This window comes from Salvelinus sp. IW2-2015, unplaced genomic scaffold (genome assembly GCF_002910315.2).
Source record: "Salvelinus sp. IW2-2015 unplaced genomic scaffold, ASM291031v2 Un_scaffold1826, whole genome shotgun sequence".
NCBI classification, from domain to species: domain Eukaryota; kingdom Metazoa; phylum Chordata; class Actinopteri; order Salmoniformes; family Salmonidae; genus Salvelinus; species Salvelinus sp. IW2-2015.
In genome coordinates this window covers 33,268-52,154 of record NW_019943197.1, presented here as the reverse complement: position 1 = coordinate 52,154, position 18,887 = coordinate 33,268, and the positions used below count along the sequence as shown (strand labels likewise).

Sequence of the window (18,887 nt, the reverse complement as noted above, 5' to 3'; positions counted from 1 at the left end):
AATTAGATCTATCATCTCTAACTTGTCTGTTGAAGTCTGGGTAGATATTGGGCTTTTCATTTATGCACACAGATATAGCCATTTAATGTACTTGTTTTTTTTGTCCCGTTTCGTTCCAGGAAATATTGAAGTCTGAATTGGTATTTTTCTCATGTGGGAGGTAGACTGTGTTCACCTCATTGTACATGTAGTTGCTGCAGCCATCATATTGGCCATCAATAGATTTAGGGGCCATGTCCAGTGAGAAAAGTAACATTTCGTTTCAATACATTTCTTCATAAGACTTACCAGATCTCTTTTTCTCCCCATGAGAACAATGTCTGCTAACTCCTTTGTGCATTAGATTTGGGTTGTTCCATAAATCAAATGCCTTTTATGTCCTTGTAAGATTAGATCCCATCACTAGACATGACACCACTGGATGTGTTCCCAACACTGCCACCAATTTAGAGGAAGAAAGTAAAAGCTGCAAAAAGGACACTAACCGTGGCTCATATAGTGGCAAAGTGAGCTCTAACGGCAGTCTACATGAAAGTCTTGGCCTCTGGACAGAGGCAGCAGGTCTACAATGCTGGCATATGCCATGTTACAATATCCTAAGTATATAACATGATTGACACGACTGTAATAATCATCATGAAGCGGCCTTGGAGGTGCCATAAGTGTTAGTCATTATTTTACATGAACTGCAGTGATATGGCTGAATTGATCATAGTCCAGATAGACTTGTTAAAGTTGTGAGTACACCCATCTGAGCAGCAAACACCATGCAGAGTTGCACCAATTTAAACCAAACAAAGTTATTTTGTTTCCCACATTGATTGATTAATTAAGTATTAAGTGAAAACAAGCATAGAAAACAGTATTGGGATTAATTAAAAAAATGTAAGGCTTCTTTGATATTATAATTATTTCGGTAATAACCTAGTTGATTAACAATAATGGATTGCTAAAACGTTTTTTTATTTTTTTATAAATACAATTCACTGACCAAAGGTATGTGGACAACAGCTTGTCGAACATCTCGTTCCAAAATCATGGACATTAAWATGGAGTTGGTGACCACTTTGCTGCTATAACAGCCTCCACTCTTCTGGGAAGACTTTCCACTAGATGTTGAAACATTGCTGTGGGGACTTGCTTCCATTCAGCCACAAGAGCATTAGTGAGGTTGGGCACTGATGTTGGAGGATTAGGCCTGACTCGCAGTCGGCCTTYCAATTCATCCCAAAGGTGTTCAATGGAGTTGAGGTTAGGGCTCTTTGCAGTCCAGTCAAGTTCTTCTACACCAATAAACTATTTCTATATGTACCTTGCTTTGTACATGGGGGAATTGTCATGCTGAAACAGGAAAGGGCCTTCACCAAATTGTTGCCACAAAGTTGGAAACACAAAATCGAATAGTATGTCATTGTATGCGGTAGCGTTAATATTTCCCTACACTGGAACTAGGTTGACTAGCCCAAACCATGAAATACAACCCCAGACCATTATTCCTCCTCCATAAAAACTTTACAGTTGGCACTATGAATTTGGGCAGGTAGAGTCGTCCTGGCATCTGTCAAACCCATCACTCCAGAGAATGAGTATCCACTGCCCCAGTCTAATGGTGGCTAGCTTTACAACACTCCAGCCAACTTTGGCATTGCGCATGGTGATCTTAAGCTTATGTACGGGTCCTCGGCAATCAAAACCCATTTCATGAAGCTCCCGACAAACAGTTATTGTGCTGACAGTTTGGAACTCGCAGTGAGTGTTGTAACCAAGGACAGGCGATTTTTACCCACTATGCCCTTCAGCAGTCGGCGGTCCTGTTCTGTGAGCTTGTGTGGCCTACCACTTTGCGGCCGTTGTTGCTTCTGGGCGTTTCCACTTCACAATAACAGCGCTTACAGTACACAAGGGCAACTCTAGCAGGGCAGAAATTTAGAATCTAATTTTGTTGGAAAGGTGGCATCCTATGACGGCGCCACATTGAAAGTCATTGAGCTCTTCAGTTAGGCCATTCTACTGCCAATGTTTGTTTATGGAGACTGTTTATGGATACACCTCTCAGCAATGGTTGTGGCCGAATTAGCCGAATCCGCTAATTTGATGTGGTGTCCACATATTTTTGTATATATTTTGTAAATGTGGGACACAAAAAAAGTCAGTGTAGAACACATCCTGTGCCTGCTCCCCACACTCGCCCTGAAGTGCGGGTCACCAATCCGGTGCCACCTGTACCGGCTCCACGCACTAGGCCTCCAGTGCGCATTCACAGTCCAGAGCTTCCGGCGACTGTTCCCGGTCCGGAGCTTCCGGCGACTGTTCCCGGTCCGGAGCCTCCGGCGACGGTCCCCGGTCCGGAACCTCCTGCGACGGTCCCCGGTCCGGAACCTCCTGCGACGGTCCACGGACCGGAGCTTCCAGGGACGGTGTCCAGTCCCACTCCATGGCCGGAGCCTTCTTCTGCGCCGGTGCCCAGTCCAGGCACGGCGTCCAACCCAGCTCCAAGGCCGGAGCCTTCCTCCGCGCCGGTGCCCAGTCCATGCATGGTGTCCAGCCCAGCTTTGCGCTGATGCCCAATCCAGGCACGGCGTTCTGCCCGACACCTTGGCCGGATCCGCGAGCTGGGCTGGCGCTACGACCCGCGCCAGAGCCGCCACCGACACTAGTCACCCCCCCCTACCCGCCCCTATTGGTTTCAGGTTTGCGGCCGGAGTCCGCACCTTTGGGGGGTACTGTCACGCCCTGACCATAGAGAGCCCTCGGTTCTCTATGGTGTTTAGGTCAGAGCGTGACTAGGAGGGGTGTTCTAGTCATTTATTTTCTATGTGACTGGTTTGTATGGTTCCCAATTAGAGGCAGCTGGTAATCGTTGCCTCTAATTGGGGATCATATTTAGGAAGCCCTTTCTCCCACCTGCTTTGTGGGATATTGTTTTGAGTTAGTGCATGTAGCACCACTGAATTCACGGTTCGTTGTTTGTTTCTTGTTTTGTTTGGACGTTTCGATTTATTAAAAGATGTGGAACTTAAATCACGCTGCGCGTTGGTCCGTCTCTCCACATGACCGTGACAGAGGTCTCCTTGTCTTTGCTGTGTTTTTGGTGTGTCTCTGTCGGTTGAGGCTGTGTTTTACCTCTTACCATTTGCATAGAATAATACTACTCTCTACTAGAGCACACGTGGCAGTTTAATATCATACACCACAGCCTGGCGTGCCAGTCTCCTATTGGCTGTTTTTACTAGGTGGTTTTGAACAGTTGTTGGTCTTATTCCTCTGCCCTTTTGTGGAAATTGAGCTTTGCCCAAGGAAGATGGAAAACTGACATTTACATGCTACTTGACATCTTCTTTTCTCCATAACTCTATACTGAGTAGGACTAGTTTGATACTGTATTGTAGCTGAGCTTCTACTGTTGTCAGTACTCAATGTTTGTTTTAGYTTGTTGCCTCTAAATGAATAAAATAGCATAAAATAACTTTTGCATCTTGTTTTTGAGTGCTGAAACTCTACAAATTAATCTGATGTTTTCACTTACTCTGCTTCTAGACACTCACAACTCTATGCCCAATTACAAAATATGTTGTATGAATAACTAATTGTAACTCTAATGTCCCTTGGCAATGTTTAACTGGGGTATGTTCTGTCATACTCGCTCATGACCATGATCCCTTTCACACTAGTGAACAACGTCAGTGTTTCTTCAGAGCTTAATCAGGTGCAGTCCAGGGCCAGGGTTGTGGACCAATGATGTACATACCAATTTGCATTTACAGCCAATGTGCCACTTCAGTTTAAGACTAGTACTTACTCCACAAACTCTTGTGCCTGTCTGCCATTGGCTGATTTGACCAGTTATTTTTGAATATACTTTGGACTCATTCCTCTGTCCTTTTCTGGAAATCAGAGGCTGACATCCTTTTGCATGGACAAAAGAATAAGATATCTGTCTCTCTCTCTCGCTCATATTCAAATGCACTCAAAATAGTGTTGTATCTTACCATCTTGGAGTCCACCCAGAGTCCAAGCATAGAAGACACACAGCACAGAAAAGGTTACTATGTTTTCTCTTCTCATGACTTCAACAGGTCCTGTAGTAAAACAACATGTAGAGGAGACCATACCAATCAGCATAACAATACCAAACATGATACGACAAAGCTTTAATATTATTCACTTTTAATTGTAAAAAAACGGGACTAATCACAATAGCACCATATAGGAGCTGATAGTAAACGCAAACATACTGGCAATCATTATATTCATTATAAAAATATMTTATMATGATCTGGTAGTTGAACTTACCAGACTGGAGCACGACAGAGGWTGTTTTSTATTRTTCAGCTTCAGGACTTGTGTTTTTCAGGCTGATAAAATCTACTTATACCTTGTCAGAGATCTGACTTTACAAGCAGACAWGACTACACACCCTGTTCCCACACTGAAGCAGCAAGATAATACGTCAACAAAGTCACCCAGACCTTAACCTCTGCACACGTACACATGCATGASGATGTACACAGCTCTACCTTGGTTCACCACAGGGCCATTTTACACTAAAAGTGATGCTGCTGAGAAAGAGTTAACCCTTTCTGTCTTTCTGACGCTCCCCTCRACYCMRAGTCWACCACTACACCGTGTGGTCAGTTGTCATGGTCACAGTCTCTCAGGTTGTGTGACTGGTAATGTCACTGGAYGATTTCCATACATTTCTCAGTAACACATATGAGTTGGCAAGACAGCACAAACATATCTGGGACTCAGGCTAGCTGTTTCCCACTAGCAGGTATCTCTTTCTGATATTTTCCCCCTCAGAGCTCACACTRAAGTGTGAGGCCCTCTTGAAGGTGTGACACAGTCATCATCAGGCTGATTTTGATGCAAACCACAACCACAACACAAACAACCTAACAAAGATTAATTCAGTTTCCCAGATGTAATTATGCAGGTGTCATTATTGTAATAGATATTCATGATAATTTCCATCTCTTAGAGATATTGTGTTTTATAGTCATGTCAGAGCAATTGTCAAAGCACCAGTTTAGTAATTAGGTTATGACAGTTCACTAGATCAAGATATTGTGTTTTATTTTTGTGTCAAAGCAACAGTTTAGTCAGTAGGTTGTTATGACTGTTAACTGCCACTCTATGACCTCTGTTGTCTCTGCTAGTCAAAAAGATGGCTGCTGAAAGCTTCTTGATAACAGAGTCACTCCTATCGCTCAAATATGAACATAGTATRGAAYGGTAAGTAGCCTGTAGCTAATGCTCTGCTGATTGCAAGAAAACTGCTTCTCAGGTTTGATTTTGCTCCATTTTGCAACTTGCACTTGAAGTCACTCTGAACTCCAGTGCTCACTAGTGTGTAGATGACTTCACACCACAGTTTATTTCATTTTCTTGTGGCAGAACTGTCAGAGGTTCACCTAGGGGTCATGATAGGGCTGTAATAAATGTTTGAGTTTTTAGAATAATTGATTACGCTTTTGTTGTATTAATAGAAGGGGAGGGGTTATAATACCCCTCCCTCCTTACATTTATAGGGTCCTAGACTACAGATTAACAACATATATATTCATTATAGAGGTGTAGAATTGTTCCACAGTTGTTTGCTCTCTCTCTCTCTGCCTCTTATAAAGAGACCCCTCTGGGAAATGTGTGACTGAGACAGAACTCTGCAGGGGAGTGTGGGAGATATGAGACTAGTCAGACATTCCACAATAAATCAACGTTGGGGAGTGGACATTTATTGCCTAGCTTTTAGATAACACTGAAAATCTATGTTTGTATAGCTGTGGATGCATRKGCTTGGTCTCAGGAGTAGAAGATAATGACGTAGGCAGTGACATCACTAAGGCTGGACTTCGGTTTAATAAAACAACTTGAGACTTTTTCAATGATGCAGAACTTACTCAGCAACATTCGTGCTATGTTCCTGTTTGTCAACTTCTGTCTGCAATTGCATTAATATAGGTTTTTGAATGATTTAATTAAAAATATTGTCATAATGCTAATTTCACCAACGAGCCAATGATTTGCAAGGAACAAGGAAGGAACTTGTCCTATTCTATTCAGCCAGTGAAAGTGCAGGGCGCCAACATCAAACAACATAAATCTTATAATTAAAAWTCCTCAAACATACAAGTATTTTACACCATTTTAAAGATAAACTTGTTCTAAATCCAGACACATTGTCCGATTTCAAAAAGGCTTTATGACAAAAGCACACCAAACGATTATGTTAGGTCAGTACCTAGTCACAGAAAAACACAGCCATTTTTCCAGCCAAAGAGAGGAGTCACAAAAAGCAGAAATAGAGATAAAATGAATCACTAACCTTTGATGATCTTCATCAGATGACACTCATAGGACTTAATGTTACACAATACATGTGTGTTTTGTTCGATAAAGTTCATATTTATATCCCAAAATCTTACATTGGCGCGTTATGTTCAGTAATGTTTTGCCTCCAAAACATCCGGTGACTTTGCAGAGAGCCACATCAATTTACAGAAATACTCATAATAAACATTGATMAAAGATACAACTATTATACATGGAACATTAGATAAACTTCTCCTTAATGCAACCGCTGTGTCAGATTTCAAAAAAACTTTATGGAAAAAAAACACCATGCTATATGTCACGCCCTGACCAAAGTAAGCTGTTTATTCTCTGTGTTGGTTGGGGCRTGATRGTGACTTGGGTGTGTCATCTATGTGAAATTGTATTTCTATGGTGGCCTGATATGGTTCCCAATCAGAGGCAGCTGTTTATCGTTGTCTTTGATTGGGGATCATATTTAGGTAACCATTTCCCCATGGTTATTCGTGGGATCTTGTCTACAGATAGTTGCCTGTGTGCACCAGTAGCTTCACGTTTCGTTTGTGCTTGTTTGTTTTCCTGAGTTTCGGTTTATAAAAATATGTGGAACTCTACTCACGCTGCGCCTTGGTCTACTCATTACGACGAGCGTGACACTATAATCTGAGTACAGCGCTCAGAGCCCAAACAAGCCATACAGATATCCGCCATGTTGTGGAGTCAACAGAAGTCAGAAATAGTATTAGAAATATTCACTTACCTTTGATGATCTTCATCAGAATGCTCTCCCAGGATTCCCAGTTCCACAATAAATGTTTTTTTTTGTTCGATTATGTCCATAATTTATGTCCAAATACCTCCTTTTTGTTTGCGAGTTTAGTTCACAAATCCAAATTAATGACGAGCAGGTCAGACGAAACGTCAAAAAATACCATTACAGTTCGTAGAAACATGTCAAACGATGTATAGAATCAATCTTTAAGATGTTTTTGACATAAATCTTCAATAATATTTCAAACGGAGAATCCCTTTGTCTTCAGAAATGCGATGGAATGCAGGTCGCTCTCACGGGACTGAGCGTAATCAGCTCATGCCAGAAACCTGACTCAAAGAGCTCTCCTTCCCTCATTCTTCACAGTAGAAGCATCAAACAAGGTTCTAAAGACTGTTGATATCTTGTGGAAGCCTTGGGAAGTGCAATGGGACCCCAAAGACACTGTATATTGGATAGGCAAACCTACAAACCTCASATTTCCCACTTCCTGGTTGGATTTTTTCTCAGGTTTYTGCCTGCCATATGAGTTCTGTTATACTCACAGACATCATTCAAACAGTTTTAGAAACTTCAGAGTGTTTTCTATCCAAATATACTAATACTATGCATATCTTAGCTTCTGGGACTGAGTAGCAGGCAGTTTACTCTGGGCACCTTATTCATCCAAGCTACTCAATACTGCCCCCAGCCATAAGAAGTTAAATGTTTTGGTGTAATGGAMTGGCCGGTGTCCAGTTTGGATGCTGGAATTACATTAGAGGGGAGTTGATGAACGTGTGCAGGAAGCCTACAGGTGTCACGTTCTGACCCTAGTTATTGTGTTAATCCTTTGTTTTGTTGGTCAGGACGTGAGCTGGGTGGGCATTCTATGTGTTGTGTTTCTATKTTGGGTTTAATGTGCCTGATATGGTTCTCAATTAGAGGCAGGTGTTTGACGTTCCTCTGATTGAGAACCATATTTAAGGTAGGCTGTTCTCACTGTTTGTTTGTGGGTGATTGTCGCTGTGTCTGTGTTTATTGCACCACACGGTACTGTCTCGTCTCGTTCGTTCGTTCTTTCCTGTTCGTGCGTGCTTCGTTATACGTAGTTTGCATGTTCAGGTCAGTCTACGTTGTTTGTTTGTTATTTTGTAAATATTCAAGTATAGTTTGTGTCAGTGTTCGTCTTGTCTAATAAATTCATTATGTCTACATACCTCGCTGCGTGTTGGTCTGATCCATGCTCTTCCTCGTCTGAGGAGGAGAACGACTACGACAGCCGTTACAACAGGAGACTTTTAAAGTAGCCTAATCAGATTAAAACATTGTGACCTGTTATGTTAATTCACACATTTTAAAAGTTAAATGACAGGTATTTAGGCTATATTTATGCTTCAGGTTCTATGTTGAGGAATAGCCGCTCGGATCAGCARGCAGAAGGTGTGTTGAGCTTATGTGAATAACTGGGCCTGCTGGGATCATAGGGCTATGAGGCCACACTATATAGAAACAATCAAATAACAGGGCTTATTATGACATTATGAAGTATAATGCAATTTTTCATTGGTTTTTGGTGTTGTAGGCTAGTCTAGGCAGGATAACTGTATTGTCCCTAAGCAATATCAACAGAGGAGCTTTTTGAGCTGTGTCTCATGTCTATACTGTTCTTTTATGCACAATGATGCAACTGGCCTGTCTGCTGCCTATCAGCAATTCCTAGTTGTTGATGTGGATTTATATTAAACATTGACACAGCTTTGAATGCTTTTATGTGTGGTATGATTGCTAGTCAGCCTATTGCAGATCTGGAAAATGATCCACCTACCACTATTGTCACTATGAATAGTGGAAAGAGGGCAGGATAGACAGTTGACTGGTAGACTATATTGACCTGTGGTATAGTAAGCGTGCGGAAAAGCATAGTGCATTGGACAAGTACCAAGCACCATGATAGCAGAAGCGCATGCCAGCAGATGAGGCCATGTGGTTATATGCAGTAGAATACATTAAATAGTAAAACCTGCCAAATGGTAGATGTAAATAAGGGAAGAACGTGCCCCTGTGCCCAGAAAAACCCACACTACCCTCCCAAATGCAAAAGAAAGTTTGACAACCCACCCCCACACTCCCTAACAGATATATTTTGTGATCTTTCCCCCCTCAGAAACCCCCTGCTAACAAGTTTGAGGCCCTCTTGAAGGTGTGAGACASACAGTCATCAGGTTGAGTTTGGTGTAAAGCACAACACACAAAAAACCTAGCAAAGATAAGATAAATGTAATTTAGTGACCAATATGTAACTTTGCATGTGCCATTACTGTAAAAGACATTAATTTTCATGTCAATCTCTTAGATAACATATTTTGTTTTATATTAGTGTCAAAGCAACCGTTTGGTGTCAATGTGGATAGACAGTATATTGTAAAATTGTTCACCACCTCCCTGTGGTCTCTGTTAGTCAGCACATGCTGTAACCCCGGATAAAACGGCGATAAAAGTTGGAAAACCCCAGGAAACGTTGCAGCTGCAACCTAGACGTAGGCTGAGGCCAATCCACCATCGCTCTCACCTTCCCGGGATCCATCTAGACACATCCAGCAGAGAATATGTAACCCAGAAAAGGGATGGTGGAGCGATGGAACTCACACTTCTCTGCCTTCACAAACAGCTGATACTCCAGAAAGCGTTGAAGAACCTGTCAGATGTGGAGCACGTGTTCTTGGGGGGAGCGGGAGAAGACGATGATGTCATCAATGTAGACGAAGACGAACCGGTTCAACATGTCTAGGAGAACATCATTTACTGGAGCCTGTAACACAGCAGGGGCGTTGGTGAGGCCAAAAGGCATGACCAGATACTCGTAGTGGCCGCTGGTCGTATAAATCCTGTCGCAATGTAGGTCTCCATAGCCTTGGTCTCCGGTCCCGACAGAGAGTACAAACATCCCCGGCTGGCGTGGTGCTAGGGAGAAGGTCAATCCCGCAGTCATAGGGTCGGTGTGGCGGAAGCGAAGTGGCCGGGGTCTTGCTGAACACCTCCCGGAGGTYCTGGTAATCCATGGGGATGGCGGAGAGGTCCGGGGCAYCWTCYGAGCCCCCAGGAAGACGTCACGGGACTTCTTTGCTGGGGGCTCAGATGCTCAATATGAGCCTGTAGTTGTGACACAATCCTGCAGTACCTGCAGAAGTCCAGAAAGAGGTKTGTCTAGTCTGAGYTTAGTCTGCCAATCATTCCTTTAGCTGGTGGAGTTAAATGCCCTCTTCCGGCTGCTGTGCAGAATGAACCGTGTCAGGTAACTAAAGGCCTCTGGGTACATTAGTGTGTGTTTGGTTTTCAATGGCCCTAATCTGGCACACCTGATTCAGTCTACTAACCATCAAACAGTTGACTATTTTGATGCAGGTGTGCTGTCTGGTGAACCCAGAGGAGAAGGTTGGGAGGTACTGCACCTTGTAGGCAACCGTGGTCCTGGAGTGCAGGCAAATCACGTTTTTAATTTAACCGACCTGGAAGACCAGGTGTGTTGATTTACATAATCACGGAACTGACCCTATGGAACACTTTATAGCATTCCATAGATCCTACTGTGTGAGACTGGATTTGAATAGCCCTAGTCTGAGCTTTCTCTGTCATTCATGCCTTTAACTGGTTAAGTGAAATGCTTCCCTCTTCTGGTAACTGTGGAAATGCTCCATGTCACTGCAGCTTATCTAGACCAAAGCATCTGTCAACCCTCTATTTCAAATGTTTGTTTCTTCAGAATCCAACTCCTAAATAAGTGTGTGGCCCATTTGCAGGTGTGAGACAGTCATATAAAAAACCCTTTATCAGATCAATTAAAAAAGGTCAATGGCTAAAATATGTCCTTGATTGTTGTATTTATTGATGTTTATTGTCAACCTGCCTCATAGACAAACACCTAGACCTTGTCTGACATCTGTCTTGACTACTACTGACTATAACTACTGTGTTCTAATCATACTACTACTATTTAGAATGGAGCCTGGCGAGCCGGCCGGATCTCCTAGACAAACCACCTAGACCGTGTCTGACATCTGTCTTGACTACTACTGACTATAACTACTGTGTTCTAATCATACTACATCTATTTAGAATGAGCCTGGCGACCGGCCGGATCTCCAAGACAAACCACCTAGACCGTGTCTGACATCTGTCTTGACTACTACTGACTAAACTACTGTGTTCTAATCATACTACATACTATTTAGAATGGAGCCTGGCGAGCCGCCGGATCTCTTAGACAAACCACCTAGACCGTGTCCGCATCTGTCTTGACTACTACTGACTAAAACTACTGTGTTCTAATCATACTACATACTATGTAGAATGGAGCCTGGTGAGCCGGCCGGATCTCTTAGACAAACCACCTAGACCGTGTCCGACATCTGTCTTGACTACTACTGACTAAAACTACTGTTTAAATCATACTACAACTATTAGAATGAGCCTGGTGAGCCGGCGGCTCTTAGACAAACACCTAGACCGTGTCCGACATCTGTCTTGACTACTACTGACTAAAACTACTGCGTTCTAATCATACTACATACTATGTAGAATGGAGCCTGGCGAGCCGGCGCATCTCTTAGATTATATTATCTACATGGTTATTTGTCTGGTTATTGCTCCTTATTTACAATGTACAGTCTAGTTAAAATGTATACAATAAGCAACAAATACTAGACCACCCATACTGGAATGTGTCTTCTACAGTCTATCCACTATCTTATTATCAGCTGATTATCATCTGGGTCTGAATGACAATTCTCTTCCTCAATAGCATGTAGTGAAAACACAGATTAAACACTGAATGATTACGACGTCCTGGAATTGAAACATACTCATATTAGAAATGTCACATATTATAAACATTGTATTTTCTCATATCCATCAGCTACTAGTTAGTATGGGAGTTGGACGTGGCCAGTGTGTTGTCTATGGTAGAATGACATACCAGACAGAAACCTCCAAATAGTCCTTTCTCTCTATTAACCTATGGCCTATAGTGATCTTATACGTTATCAACGTGTGTCGGTTGTGCTTGACTGAGTCTCTCAAACCAGTTTTTCCAGGTGAACAACGTACTTAATGAAACCGACAGAATATCACTCCCATGAAAAGGCTGAATGGTATTTATGGTTGATACTGTAGCTGCGTCATTCATATTTGTTTTGTCTCCTCCCACTCATCTGAGAGGCGTACGGCCAGTGACCTCACAGACAGGAAACGACTAACCCTTCTCAGTGCTCTCTCACCCAACTCTCTCACTCAGCCTCAGAGAGCCCTCCAAGTTGTATTTTCTCCTCACTCTTGTTATTCTTACAACCCATTACGAACTGACCTTAGGTTCAATTGAGTCAGCTTGTCTKGTATAATTCATTACAGATTAGACATGACGGGACACGTACAATCCTGTCAAGACTTGCATAGTGTGAAAGGTTAACTGTAGGATTTTGTTAACTAACGTGTMATTTCTTTGTACAGCCATTAGGCATGACAGTCAGGCACATAAGGTGATTTTAAGGATTTTGAAAATGGTGTAATGTGAAAGAAGCTTTATCATGTTAGTCACACTGTCACTCAGATGTGATGATAGTGGCTGGTTCTCTTTGGCTTCATCTCGGCAACTCATAACCATTATTGGATGAGCACTGGCCTCTGGACCGGTCTAGTGTTGGTTGTGGGGGGTTTGAGTGATGTTGGACTATAGTGTGGAACCAGGACGATCATCTTGGTAGCCCCCCCCCCTCTTTGCAAGTCTCGTGCAACATATGGTCCCAAACCCCTCCCTTCCAAAACTCAAAAAGCTGCCAGATGTACTGTAGTAGCGCGCGGTCAGCGGTATACATGCCAGCAAATGTCCAGAAAATATTACACACGACCAAGACATATAATCTCAACAATTTCAAAAGTACAGTAGAGTAAAAAAATACAGCAGCACCGATCAATCAATGCAGGTTAAAACAAAGCCATTATTAGGGGTTTCGTCTCAGGTCGAATACATTGCAGACGTTGCATTGCATCAACCAATGTTGTGTGGCACATCATCGACTGCGCAGTCGGGCATCAGATTGCAATATGATGTGTTAGTTGATATGTTAAAACCTATCCAGGCATGAGATTAGGCATGCGTCTGCAATGTAGCTGACCTGGAACACGCCAGAATCTCTACAGTGTGAAGCTGGAGTAATATACAGGGTTATCACATAAATAGAGTATTATGTAGCCTGTATCTGATGCTCTGATGATGTTTGATTCTCCTCCACTCACAAATCAATTGCAATTCAGATCACTGTCTACTCCCTGCACTTTAGTGTGATGTAGATGCTTCACACAACAGGTTATTCACTGGGACTTTGTCTGGATTTTGGTGACTTCAAAATCTCATATGGCGGAATTAAAATTCCCTCTCTTTCAGGAAAGCTGAGTAAGAAGTTATCTCAGCGCCAAAGCAAGTGTGGATCTCAAAGCAAGACACATTCCCCAAGTTGGTTAAGTCGGATCTGAAAGAGCTTGTGGTGAAGGTGCCGAAACGGATCTCGTGGTTGAGAACACTCAGATCAACTTCCGGTTGGTCTGTGAAAGGTTCCTTACATGTCTCTTGTCTTTCTCTAAGAATCTGAATGGCATCAGTCAGGTAGAAATGCAATGCATGGTACTTGAATGATGTTGTCATATATGCAGAATTGCCCTCTTGAACTGCTTTGTTAAAGTCCAGGTAGACGATTTGGAATTGGGTCCTGGTTTGTTTTTGGTACAAATATGGATGTCATGGTTGCTCTGTATTCAAACTGTCTCCATGCGGTTTAGCGTGTGGTTTTGCTATGTTCCAGGATGTATTGAATTGAGGATTAGTGTTTAACTCATCGTAGAGGTACATGTTTGCAACCACCCGTAACATTAAACCTCTGCAACCATCATATTTGTCATCAACAGAAGAACGGACCATGTCTAGAGGTAKAATCTCTTGCATCCCTCCATCTTGAATCCCTCCATTCTCAGTTTCTCCATCCTGTAACAGTGACATTATTTCGACAAGTTTCCATTCATAAGACTTATGGCAAACTGTACTAAAGTTTGGGAACGCTGATCTAATGTAGGGGCAAACAATGACAATTTAATATGTAATCATTTTTTWTTTWTTTTTTTCAATAAAATGTAAAATATCTCACCTTTGAATGGGGAATGCCGAAGATGAAAACTAAGATTACCATCAAAACAAGTAGAAAAATAACAGAAAAGACGATTGTCTTCTTTTTGTGTATGTTATTGATTTCCATCTAGTGACGTTGAAGAAGGAAGTAAAAGGTTAGTTMATTTCAACAAGAAACCAGTGCTGTGTTCGAATACCCATACTTACATACTGTATACTACATACTTAATGAGTACATACTACATACTATAATTTAATTTTAGTATACTGTAAACGAACGGTATCCTTTCAGTTGAGTGTACTAGCGCTTTGCCTGTCTAGCGCTTTGCCTGCTGTTGCTATGCAACTTCTTGCTAGCTTGTTAGCGTAACTAACAAATGACTAGCTAGACACCTTACAACTTCATTAACAATGTCCAATGACAACGCAAAATAAATATACCACTTAACTAACCTAAGAATGACCTGAATAATAAAGTCAGTAAATGTTGGGTAGTTAGTTAGATAGCATATAGTTAATGTAGTTTGATGTATTAGTAGCCAACTAACGTTAGGTAGCCAGCTAACATTCCGGTACATACAAGCAACTGCTGCAATGATATGCTATGCGGTTCGTAAGGCTAGCGTACCTAACAAATTGTCACCCAACATAATGTGTAATGTCACTTATTTGAAAAGTCATTACATTATTACATTGCTGAACATTTTCTTAAAATATGTCATAATTACTTAAAGCAATGCATTTGTGTCTGCTCTCATCGGACTGCATATTTTCGCCATTTTCTTCAAATCTGAAAATGTTGTGAAGCCACGCCCATTTTCTGAAGAATTGCACTATGAGCCCCAAAAGCACAGAAATAGTGTCCACTGCCTGTAATACTTCCTATTTTGACTAATGTAGTACGACATCCGGGAACCTGTGGCATACTAACTATATCCATACTATGACTAATAAGTACACTACAYACTCAATTTCCATCACAAATAGTGCGGTTAGTGCGGTTAGTATGAGTATTCCAACACAGCTCAGGTCCTACTGTCCCTGTTCCTGAGGTATTCATATTGAGATGTACAATTGGAAGAACTTGAAATTAATTAAAATGTAAATGTGACATTTGTAATATCTGCCATCTAATGTATTTGTGCTCTCTGTTCTCGCTAGTTAGTCACTTTTACTTATCACTCACAAGTTAGTGTTATACTGTAGGGCAAGGTTACTACTATAATCATTCTTTAATCATTAATTTAGTGTMTTTTGCTTGTGAAATAATCTGTAGAAAACTGGATGTACAGGAGGCAAAGTACAGTTAGAAATGTTACATTCTTACCTGTTAGTTCAGTTCTGGTCAATCAACGTTATGGTATATTTTTTTTTAGGCCAAGTTATGAGCAAAACCTCTTAATCCTCTTCTCTTGTGTTTTCCATTGTTTTGTCGATACGCACAACAGTTTATTTTATGGAAACACCCATGTATGACGCAACACTGGTTTTTCTGGTCCTTGGTGACTTTAGCACTGAGTACACCTTGCATTACAGTTCTAGCACAGGTTAAAGGGGAAACACTGATGTATCACAAGGGGTAAAAACCTGAAGCATCCGGTGGGGGCTTCCACTCACTACCAAATATGGTGATGAGAGGAAACCCAGTGACCAGCAGTGGGAGAAGATTGGCAATATGTAACTGGGCCTACATTGTGCTAATGGTATAATACATTAAACATCTGATCTCAGTACAGTTTTCTGTTCTGTTATGAACAGAATGAACCCAATTATACAGACTTTACCCTTTGCAAAATTTGAAAAAATTACATTATTTAGAAATAGTGTTCAAGTTCCTACATACCTACACTTCAACACATTCAGATATACTACATACCCACAGCTCCCACCACATCAGATAACTACATACCCACCACCCACACATTCAGTATATATCTACATAACCCACACTCCGACACAATTCAGAATATACTAACTACCCACACTCCGACACATTCAGATATACTACATACCCACACTCCGACACATTCAGATATACATACATCCCCACACTCAACAACATTCAGATAATACTACATACCCACACTCCACACATTCAGATATACTACATACCCACACTCCAACACATCAGATATACTACATACCACAACTCCAACACATTCGATATACTACATACCCACACTACTACACATTCAGATATACTACATACCCACACTCACACATTCAGATATACTACATACCCACACTCCACACATTCAGATATACTACATACCACCACTCCGACACCATTCAGATATAACTACATACCCACACTCCGACACACATTCAGATATACTACATACCACACTCTGACACATTCAGATATACTACGTAGGGTCTATTCCTGGGCTCGGGTAATTTTTCAGTCCCTCTGACCTTAATATTGTATTTCAAGTATTGGGTCACCAAAATGAAATGTTAAGGACTTTGTAAATACATTGAAATGTCCAGAATAATAAACTGACGTGAATATAGCATTAATGTTAACTTCATTATTAATTAAAAAACATATTTTTCAACTGACACTAGGAATTGTGGTATGTCTCCCAAGCGTTTCACTTAATTTTTACTTTGGAAATGAATWTTAAAATGTGCACATAATTCATATTTTTTAATCAAATAAATGCATGATTATTGATTAAAATCACACAATTTATCTCTGTCCCTCAGTCTACACTCAACCCCGTCACACCAAACAAACTCTGCCAATAAAAATGGTCAGTCCACCCTTACGTGCCATCATTAACAGGAAGTGACATTATTCAACAATGTTCAGCTGAATGTTACAGAAACAGGTAAGTAATCATATTATTTTATATCTGTATTTTTTTTAAAGTCAGGTGGRGATCGTCGAGCTGACCAACTCAACCCTGTTACATTAAATAAAGATGGAAAACTAGTACYTATCAAAATTATACTTTAACCTTTTCTCAATATAGGGGGTGCTGTTTCAACGTTACTATTTATCGTTCCCAAATTAAACTGCCTCGTACTCAATTCTTGCTCGTACAATATGCATATTATTATTACTATTGGAAAGAAAACAATCTTTAGTTTCTAAAACCGTTTGAATTATGTCTGTGGGTGAAACAGAACTCTTTCTGCAGCGAAATTCATGACAGGAACTGCGAAGGTCTGAAAACGAGGCTCTGTTCTCAGATCAGTTTAAAGCTCTGTATGTATCCTATGGGTCGACATGAACTGCACCCGCCTTCCCCTGGATGTCAGTAACCAATGAGAATTGGAATGGAGTTTCTACGCAGATCTCAGACCTTATAAAGCCCCAAGGAACGAAGGGAGCTCTCTTTTTGACGTTCGTCATGACGCAAAGCAAGACCTCAGGATGGCATTTTGAAACGCTCAGTTATCGGCCCTAATATATCTGTCTGTAATTTAATTCGATATAGGTGTTAGAAACATTCAATAACGAAGTTATTTTAAACCGAGTTATATCAAGTTTTATGCGAGTATATTGGCAATTTTCGGAATTTCCTTAGTATTGCGTTTTGAAACATTTGGGCACATCTTCGCCACATGGTTAATGTTTGCTGCTAATTCCTAGTTGAAGACGGAATCTGCAACCGAGCAACGATGATTCTGGACAAAAGGACCACTTGCCCAAGATTCTGATGGAAGCTCGTCCAAAAGTAAGAAGCTATTTATGATGTTATTTCCGTATTTATGTGGAAAAAATTTAAAAGGATTATTGTCCGCCATTATTGCGGACTGGTCTGGCTGTAACGCACACTGTATGTCTAGTACGTTAATTTATAAAATCTAACACAGCGGTTGCATTAATAACTAATGCATCTTTCAATTGCTGTCCAACCTGTATTTTTTAGTCAAGTTTACGATTTTTATCGATTAGATTAGGTGCCTCTCCAAGATGGCGCCGGCCAGAATGCATGAAATGCAGCTAAAATGAATCACATTGTATAACCACGATTTGTGCTGCTAAATATGCACATTTTCGAAACAAAACCTATATGCATTTGTAAATAATGATTTTACAGGCTGTCATCTGATGAAGTATATGCAGTTAGTACAAAATTATATATCTTTTTGCCTGGATTGTTAGATCGCTGAACCTTTGCTGTGGTAATTGGGCTTGTGTTTTCTGGCTATTTGTGGTAAGCTAATATAAGCTATATTGTGTTTTCGCTGTAAAAAACATTAAAAAAAACTGAATAATTGGCTGGATCAACAGATGTTGGGCTTTCATTTGGCTGTACGCTGTGGTATTTTTTCAGAAAATGCTTTAAGATGAGTAATTAGGTATTTGACGTTTGGTCTGCTGAATTATTCTGGGGCAGCTTTCGGCACTATTTCAGATTGGCAGCTGCAAATGTAGAACTGTGATTTTATACCTGAATTATTGTCACTATTTTTCTAAAAAAAAAACATATGCTATACAATAAATAGTTATCAGACTGTCATCTTAATGAAGTTTGTTTCTTGGTTAGTGGCTATATATCTTTATTTGGTCGAAATTGGAAAGCTAACCGAATGGCAGGAAAAAAATGGTGGGGAAAAAAGTTGTGTCTTTTGCTAATCGTGGTTAGCTAGATAGATTAGCATATTGTTCTTCCCTGTAAAACATTTTAAAAAATC

At 41.0% G+C, this 18,887-nt stretch overlaps 1 long non-coding RNA gene across 1 annotated transcript; it reads right to left on the bottom strand.

Moving 5' to 3' along the window:
* Positions 1–13,866: 13,866 nt before the first annotated feature.
* LOC112072109 (uncharacterized) lies at positions 13,867–15,687 on the bottom strand. The gene is made up of 3 exons (XR_002894253.2): positions 15,565–15,687; positions 14,257–14,364; positions 13,867–14,096 (listed from the first exon to the last, which is right to left on the bottom strand). It is a non-coding gene; the product is annotated as an uncharacterized lncRNA (long non-coding RNA).
* Between the last annotated feature and the right edge of the window lie 3,200 nt (positions 15,688–18,887).